This window comes from Odocoileus virginianus, chromosome 6, assembly GCF_023699985.2.
Source record: "Odocoileus virginianus isolate 20LAN1187 ecotype Illinois chromosome 6, Ovbor_1.2, whole genome shotgun sequence".
Lineage (NCBI taxonomy): Eukaryota > Metazoa > Chordata > Mammalia > Artiodactyla > Cervidae > Odocoileus > Odocoileus virginianus.
Genome location: NC_069679.1, coordinates 33448542 through 33457329, shown reverse-complemented (window position 1 = coordinate 33457329; position 8788 = coordinate 33448542). Strand labels below are relative to the sequence as shown.

Below are 8788 nucleotides of genomic sequence, written 5' to 3'. Positions count from 1 at the left end.
CAGATGGAGAGGTAAGAGTCCACTCTCTAACTCTGAAGCCCATACTTTTCCCCACTGCATCATGAATCTCCTGGAGCCTGAGAATGTGGTTGAAGGCCATGTCCTCAAGAGCCTGAATAATGCTCTAAGAAGCTTGGGCTTTATTCTCTAATGGATGGAAACACCCCATATTCCCTTGGCTCTTAATTTAAGAGCATCATCCAGGGATTTCCTTGTAGGAGCTGAATTCCAATGGTTTTCTGTCTGTGCCTACATCAACTCCCTCTACCCCAGGGGTGTCCAGTGAGCCAATCAACCACTTCTTTCATATTTTAATGCAAACACAGCAACTAGAATTGCTGCACCTGCAGCCCCTGCTGTTTCACACACGATAAAAGGATCAAAGCCTGGAAAATGACTTCAGACTATAATTTAAGATAATTATGATTTTTTAACCTAAATTACATTTTAACATTTCATAACAGAGCTGTCAAGATTCTATCTATCAAAACTCTATCAAGCAAACAAAAGAGGATAATTATATTTTCAGACACATGTAGTCATCACTCTAGTTTCTCAGAGAAAGACTGCTGTCTTCCTTCACATTCTCATTTTCAAATGCTCTTCCTCTTTCCCACCCACCTTTGGAGTCTGAGACTATACCCTCTTAAACAAGTGGAAAAATATGACAAAAGAGTCTATAGCTCAGGGCATAAAAGCATTTCTCAGAAGCAGCAACTCTAATGAGAAGTGCATCAAAACGAAATATCTCCGAGTTGGTAGGGGCATCCTGTCTCAGTAAATAGACTCTGATTGAGGATGGGAGAAGGCAGGATATTAAACTCCTCAAATCAAAGAGAACAATGAAATGCCAGAACACTTCCTCCTAGAAGCTGAATTTGCTTTCATCCTGACCCATTGGATTAGGGAGTTTATTCTAAGATCTTTGAAATATTGAGGGAAGAATACTAACTGTATTGACATTGTTGGACGACAACCCATCATCCATTTCACCACTCCCTGGACCATGATGAAACAGAAATGTGGTTTTGAAAGGTTGTTGCTGAGCTGTGAAAGACACTATGTTTCTTGGCCTCTGGAGGAGAGGAATTCAAGCTGAGACCAGTGACGAGGCTTGATCACTCAGAGCTTTTGTGTAATAAAGTTTTCTTAAAGTATAAAAGAGAGAGACAAAGCTTCTGACATAGACATCAGAAGGGGGCAGAAAGAGTGCCCCCTTGCTAGTCTTTAGCTGGATGTTCTATGTCTGTTAAAAAGCTATTAATCAGATTAGAGAGACACCTCAAGGCTGAGGGAGTTTCACCAGGCCCCTTTCCCACAATATGCATTTTTGAGATAGGATGGCAAGAGGTGTGTCAACCCCCAGCAATAAAACAATTGATATGAATACTGGTTTGTTGAGCTCTTATCAGCCCAAGGTTTGAGAAAACAAAAAGAGAAACATCCTTTTACTTTTGTATAGAGAAGGACAAAAAATCTGACACTTGTAGTTTGTTTCCTTCCGCCGCTTAAGGGAGAGATAAAAAATGTCTGACACGTACAGCCTATTTCCTCCATTTGGAGACCCCTGGCCTTCTTGACTGTTTCCCCCAGCCCCAGGAGTGGGTTCTCAGTGGCCTCAGGCACTCAGTGTAATCGTATTCTCTTTACAAATGGGACTGATGCAGGAATGGGCAGGGAACACAGGCCTCAACCGATTAGTGCACGGCATCCACCCCAGTGAACAGGTGAGAAGGGGCACGTGACCTCAGAAGGTCTAATCAGAGTGAAGTTCACAAGTGGTGTAGGATGGTAGGGAGAGAGAGACGCCCCAGAGGTGAACAGCATTGTACTTGGAACTGTTGCAGGCATTTGGGTACCAATAAGAGAAGCTAGAGGACCCAGCCAACACATGGAGAAGGGCAGAACCCAGAGCATAACAGAGAAATGAAGCAGGAATCCTAATGAAACCTTGTATGAAAACTGACACATGGCCAGCCTGAGATGGATTACCTTTTGTTTGCAACCAAGAACATCCCAACTGATCCACCAACTCTAATAATTCAGTGCCTTGTGGGACCACAGTCCCTTTGAAAATCTGATATAGGCCATGATCCTTCTTCCCAGAAAAAAAAAACACATACACAAAAGTTCACATGGAATTTAGGGGAGACAGAGGCACAGACTCTAGACTGAGAGTTTTCCGCAGAGGGGTTAGGACCTTAGGCTTCAGCAAAGGAAAGATTTGCATTCAAAGGCTGCCTTAGGCACTTAAAACTGCATGACATTGGGTTGCCTTCATGACACTTTTGAACTTCCTTTCAGTCCTCTATAAAATGAGAATAATAATAATCCCTACTTTGTAGGAGTGTAAAAATTAAACTATGGCTATCTAGAGATTAGCATGCCACATGGTCACAACAAAAACACTGTGTTTGGGTATGTGTACTCAGTCATGTCTGACTCTCTGCAGCCCCACGGACTGTACCCCCCTCCCCACCTGGCTCCTTGGTCTACATAAGGCAAGAATACTGGAGTGGGTTGCCATTTCCTTCTCCAGGGGATCTTCCCTACCCAGGGATCAAGCCCACATCTCTTGCATCTCCTGCGTTGGCAGGTGTATTCTTTACCACTGGGAATCACGTAATTAATTCCCATCTGGCAACAAGTAATTAAGAATAGTCCTAACGGGCTCCAGAGAGAACGCCCTTCCAATGAATGTCCATGTCAAATGTTAGGACATGCAAAAATGAAGCCATGACCGCCCTGAAACTGTGAAGCAGTTGATCAGGGATTGGTCCTAAACTGGGGGTAAAACTGACTTTGCTGGCAGGATTGAAGGCAGTCCACAGCTTCTTCATCTGAAAAGTGCCTAGATGGTGCTAAGGATTATTGTGGGTTACTGGAGAGAAAAAGGATTTGATCCTCCTGGGACAAAATAGGGAAGGTTTGGTTAATTGCGAAGTTTAAAAAAATAAATAAAGAGGGAATAAAAACATCTATGGTTGCAAATTTCCTAAAGACTTTTAGAATCCTATGGGAGCACAGAGCTGCAGTTTCCCACCCCCAGCTCAGCAGAAGTGACTCACCAGGCTGTCCTTCATGGGCCAAAACCCCAAAGTTTCTTTGAAAATAAAGAGAGATCTTAGACTCCACAGGCAATGGCCACCCTGTCCAATACCCCTCCCTGCTGTTCCACTCTCGCCCTGCCACCTCAGTACCTTCAAGCCTACCCCACCCAGAGGCTTTCCCGGACTTGCACATTCCAGCACAATCAGATGGCTCTTCGAATATGTCCCCTTGACTTATGACTTGGAAATGTCAGCCGGAATGGAAAACCCAGGGCACGGCCAGCAGGAGTTCTGTCCAGGGACATTTTCAAACTGACACAGCCCATCTGCTTGGCCTTTCACTGTAGTCTTCTATTTCTACCTTCCATTATCTTATTTTTCTTTCTGCATCAAAAAGTCCCTTCTTTTTCTACTTCATTTTTTCTAAGTAGGTCAGTCACAAATAAACAATTTTTCAAGAATGAATGCAATCTCATCTCTGCATTTCCTGCATGTATGTCATTTATGTTGATGCCAAAGCAAGTCCCAGTGAAGTAGCACGAATGAACCCCTCCCCACTGCAAGCTGGGCAGAAAGCCTGCACTGGGAGGAATTACATCCCATCCCCAGCTATTATCTTCCTCATTAAATCAATTCCTTCCTATGAATCTTCTCCCTCAAGGCACCCCCAGAGCTCCACCAGGAGGTAACACAGGGGTTACAAATTAGCAGGAAAAGGTTAAAAACTTTTCTGACTTCCTGCATCACAGCCAGCTATGACTCAGCGACAAAGTTCTACCCTCTCCCAGAAACAACGGAGATCAAGAGGAAAAAAGGAAAGAAATGCTGACGGGGACCCACAGAGCCCACTGCAATTTGGTAAAGCACCAAACCAGCCAGTACATCTTATGGAAAAGGAGAGCAGATGCAACCACAGTGAGCACTGACAACAGCCAAGCCACAGGGTTGCCAATGACAGTCACCACTCTGGAGGAGCGCGCCGAAGGCAGCTGCAGAGAGGACAGCTGCTCACTGAGGAAAAAGTCAGTCATGGCTGAGGGGAGGGGAGGTTGGGCCGCTCTGAGCGAGCGGCTGTAACATCTGCCGCATGTCCTCAACCGAGACCTCAACCAGAAGGCAGAGATTCCAGGAATTATGGGCCAGGGCTTGAACAGCCAAGGTTCAAAGGCTATGAAGATTTTAGACACAATCCTTGGAGATTTTTGTAAACTGATGCACACCTAACGTGTACCTTTGTTTTTCTTTCTTTTCTTTTCTTTTTTTTTTTAAGGTAGAATAATAGTTCTGCAAGCCTGGTTATTCCCACGTTTTTCAGAAAAAGAAATTTTAATTGAGAGCCTCCTATCCTGCAGCTCAGAGCAACTAACTTTTCCTCCAGATGGCAAGTATAGGACATAAAGGAACCACAAATAATTGTTGGTGTGCTGAGTGCTATGACCTGCTCCATCGCCAAAACCTCAAGCTGAAAAATTCCTCTTCCTGCCCTAAATCTTCTTGACTTATCATCCAACAGCTCTCTCATGCCTGCTGCATCTGTCCCCACCTTCTCTGACCCTCCGTTCTCTAGATCCTTCTCTTGTGTCCTCATTCATCAGTGTCCTGGCTCCTTTTGCCCCCTACCCATCCTGGACTCCAGAGAAAATTATTTAAACAAGATACTTTCCAGAACCTGAAAATTGCTCTTTCCCAAGAGATGGCTGGACTGTCAATCATCAGTCTGGGACACTCTTACCTTTTCTTCCCCTCGTTTCATAGCGATATGGACAAATCACCACCACGTGGTCACTTTCTTGAAACCCTGGCTGGGTTCTAACCCCCTACTGACAGTCTTTCCTGTTAACTTTTCCTGTTGTCATATGCCACTTCTAATAACATTCATCTCCCCCAGACATATGTCTGTTTGACCGACTTAACTATAAAGACAAGGTTATGTTTTACTTTTATGAAAACTTGAGATTCTCTCAAGTTCTTTACTTAGAAAAGTCTCTGTATTTTTCACCAGTTTAATCTTCCCTCCTGTTACAAAAAGGAAGTAGTCTTACTATATTCTATAAAGTTATATCTGGGCTCCTCGCCTTCTAGCTTCTCACTTTCTCCAGGATCTTGCTGTATCAATTTTGTCCTCTCTCCCTTGGAACCTGTCTTTCTGTTACCATGAGCTCTTTCTTCTCTGTTGTAACCAGGCCCAGGTAACCCATCTCAAGAAATAAATAACTGCTGAAAACATGTTTTAGCTATTCCCTATAAAGATACTTAAATTGCCTAGGCTCACAGATGTCCCATAAGAAAACATACACAAAAACAAACACCCCTGGTGATAATGAGCTCAAAATAAAGTATTATAGTCAACAAATGAAATGGATAAACCACCAAGAGGAAATGCCAACAGATACAATACATGAGGGAATTATCATTCCAAGTATCTGAAAAGAAACAGATTCCCTGTCATCTTTTCTATTCAACAGTGACCTGGGGATCATATTAAATAAAATAAGTCAATGAAGAAAATTAAATACATAGGATTGGAAAGAGAAAACAAACTTCTGATTTTCAGACTATATTATTATATACATAGAAAATGCAAGAAAATGTACCATATTAGAGTTGACACTTCTGAAAGATTCTGAGATATGAGATCAGTATAAAAAATTTTGTTGAACTCATTCTGTTCACAATAACATCAAAAATATACATTCAGTAAAAATTTGCTAAGCATCTGCTGTGTACCAGGTACTGAATTATTCACTAGAATAATATGTACAAGACTCTCATGGAGAAATTATTAACTTTTCCTGAAAAATATGAAAGGAGACTAAGTAAATGGAGCAATCTATCATGTAAGAGGAGAGCTTAATATCCTGCAGAGGATAACTCTTTTCATATTATTCTATAAATTTGACAAAAGTGCAATCAAAACCCAAAATAATTTTAATTGTAATTTGACAATACAATTTTTAAATTAATATAAAAAAACAAAGGAATAAGAATATCAAAAAACAAAGGAATAACAATATCAAACAATTTTAAAGAAGAAAATCAAGGTGGAGGCATTTGTCCTATAAGATAAAATTTATTTTCAAGGTATACTCATTTAAGAAAGTAAGTTCTTGACACTAAAGTTCACCTTGGGAAGGGGGAGACACCTGACCTGGGCCACTTTTATAGGCCCTGCATTGCCTCAGGGTACTGATAACAAATCTACTGTCAGTCTGTTTTTGCCAAATCATAAAGTTGAATTCTCTGCTACCCTCCACAAAAAGCTCCTAAACTAAATAGACAAAGGAGTCAGTTCTGTGTCTGGACAATGGAAATAGCTTCTCAGAAGTAATCTGTAAAGTGAAAGTGAAAGTCGCTCAGTCCTGTCCAACTCTTTGCAACCCCATGGACCATATAGTCCATGGAATTCTCCAGGCCAGAGTTGAGTGTCAGATATGAGTCTTTCAGAATCCCATGCAGAAAGGCAGCCTTATCAGGAGACAAAATAGAAGTTGAGAATTGCCCTGCCTGGGCAGAGAAAGGTATTTGAGACAGAAGGCCAATCATGGTGACCTTGAATGACCTTTGTTAACAGGAGGTGGTAAGCTTCAGAAAACCAAGATGAGCCATTTGCCACAAAGCAATTCAGGGCTAGAGGGCAGGGGCATTAATTAAACTCCTTAGAAGGCAGACTCAATCTTCTCATTGTCTCCACCCCCACCCTCTTCTCTCCAATCTGGAAGAGATCCCTTTGGGATGGTCCTTTCTCTAGGGCTGAGAAGTAACAGCAAGCCAGATTAGGGCAAGAACTCAGTTCCTCAGGCATGAATATTAAATGAGATTTAAGACAGATGGAATATTTGTTAATTCTTTCTATTAGTAGATCCATTCACAACAGCCAAGAAAGGACCATCCCAAACACACAGGGATGTCTTTTAGTCCTTCCTCTTGAAGAAGACTAATATTCAGTATTTCTCTCTCTCTCTCCCTCCCTTCTTCTTTCTCTCTCTCACACACACACACATACACACACACATACTCTCTCTCTCTCTCTCTCTCTCTCTCTCTCTCTTCATCCAAGGAAACCAAACTGCCCTCAGCTGTGAACCTACATTCCCACTGATACCCGCAGGAGTTGCGGGCATGGCACTGGTAGCCAGAGTGTGACCCATGTCCTATTTATCAGTCCTACACCACAGGACTGGAATTTGAAGTTAACAGAAGAGCACTGTGCTCCAGCCATCTGCTCACTGACTCCTGTTTCTTCACATGAGAACAGCAGCCAGAGCTCTATGGGGCTCCCTGTTTGTTAGCAAGGTTCCTACTTCTTGGCCCTGCTCCTTTTTATGCTGTCACAGGGGAAAAAAAAAAAAAAAAAAAAAACCTTAGTCAGTAGCCCCTTTTCCCAATGTCTGTACTATATGACTGTTTTTTGTTGATTTTTTTTTTTTTTCCTTTTTTGGCCGCAAGGCATGTGAGATCTTAGTTCTCTGACCAGGGATGGAACCCATTCCCCCTGCATTGGAAATGCCAAGTCTTGACCACTGGCCACCAAGGAAGTCCCTATAAAACTGTTCTTTCATTAGGCTTTTGAGGGACCCCAGCAGCCTCCTCCGACCCACTTGGAAATGACAACTCGGTATGTGAACACAAATCAGCTCTACTACAGGGCCAAAGACCAAATGATGCAGGAAGCAGACCGACAGAGCAGGCAGCTTCCTTTCTGCTTTGCAGTTCTCATTTCAGAAGGGTGAAGGTTGGGCTTCCCTGGCGGCTCAGTGATAAAGAATCTGCTGGCCAGTGCAGGAGACACGGGATCCAGCCCTGAACTGGGAGGATCCCACGTGCCGCTGAGCAACTTGCGCCTGGGCCGTGACTATGGAACCTGTGCTCCAGAGCCCAGGAGCCCCAGTTACTGAAGCTGGCAAGCCCAGAGCCCAGCACTCTGCAGCAAAGGGAGCCACGGCAACAAGAAGCCCTCACACTGCAGTGAGAGAGGCCCCCAGTCGCCACAACTAGAGAAAGCCCGTGCAGCAAGGAAGACCCAGCGCAGCCAAAAAACAAAAATAAATTAATTTTTTTTAAAAAGGTGAAGGCTCATACAGGGAATACAAGAGCTAGGGAGAGTAAGGGTAAAGAGCACAAATGAAAAATATTCACTGAGGTTGTAATGCCACGATCCATTCCTTATCCTACCTTGAGTTGCTTTTCTCCTGGGCAAAACTGATATCACTCCACCAAGTCCAAAGTGCCAGCTTGGGTTTGCTCAGATATTGGTGTTTCAAAGAGGGACTGAGCAACACTGGCATTCGATGAGTCATTCATTTCTGCATTCATGCCTTCAATGTTTTACTGAGTGCTATAGACCAGGAAGGAAAAGAAACAGATTGTTGCAATGCAGTGCAATTGGTGGTTAAACTGGATTTGGGCTTGTGGTGCTGGGCCAGGGTGTGGAGAAAATTTCCCGGGACCTGGAACTTGAAGGACAAGTGTGTAGTATATATATATACATATATATATACACACACATATATATACATATATACACACATATATATACACACATATATATACATATATATATATATATACACATATATATATACATATATATATAAGCAAGTTCCCAATTTGCTTTTGAAGCATTTCATCTGACCAGAATGAAACAATGATTCTAATACAATGTGCTCCATTTCTCAAAAATTAATAAAATATCCTGAATGTTTTTTAATTACTTAAAAAAACTTTTTTTTTACTTAAAA

General features: G+C 42.5%; 1 long non-coding RNA gene across 1 annotated transcript in view; it reads right to left on the bottom strand.

Moving 5' to 3' along the window:
* Window positions 1-2807: 2807 nt before the first annotated feature.
* The window catches only part of LOC110147234 (uncharacterized), a 44303-nt gene continuing 38322 nt past the window's right edge, over window positions 2808-8788 (bottom strand). Inside the window, exons 2-3 of the long non-coding RNA XR_011488243.1 lie at window positions 8223-8385; window positions 2808-2907 (exon numbers count right to left, since the gene is read on the bottom strand). This is a non-coding gene — a long non-coding RNA (uncharacterized lncRNA). The remainder of the gene's footprint in view (window positions 2908-8222; window positions 8386-8788) is intronic.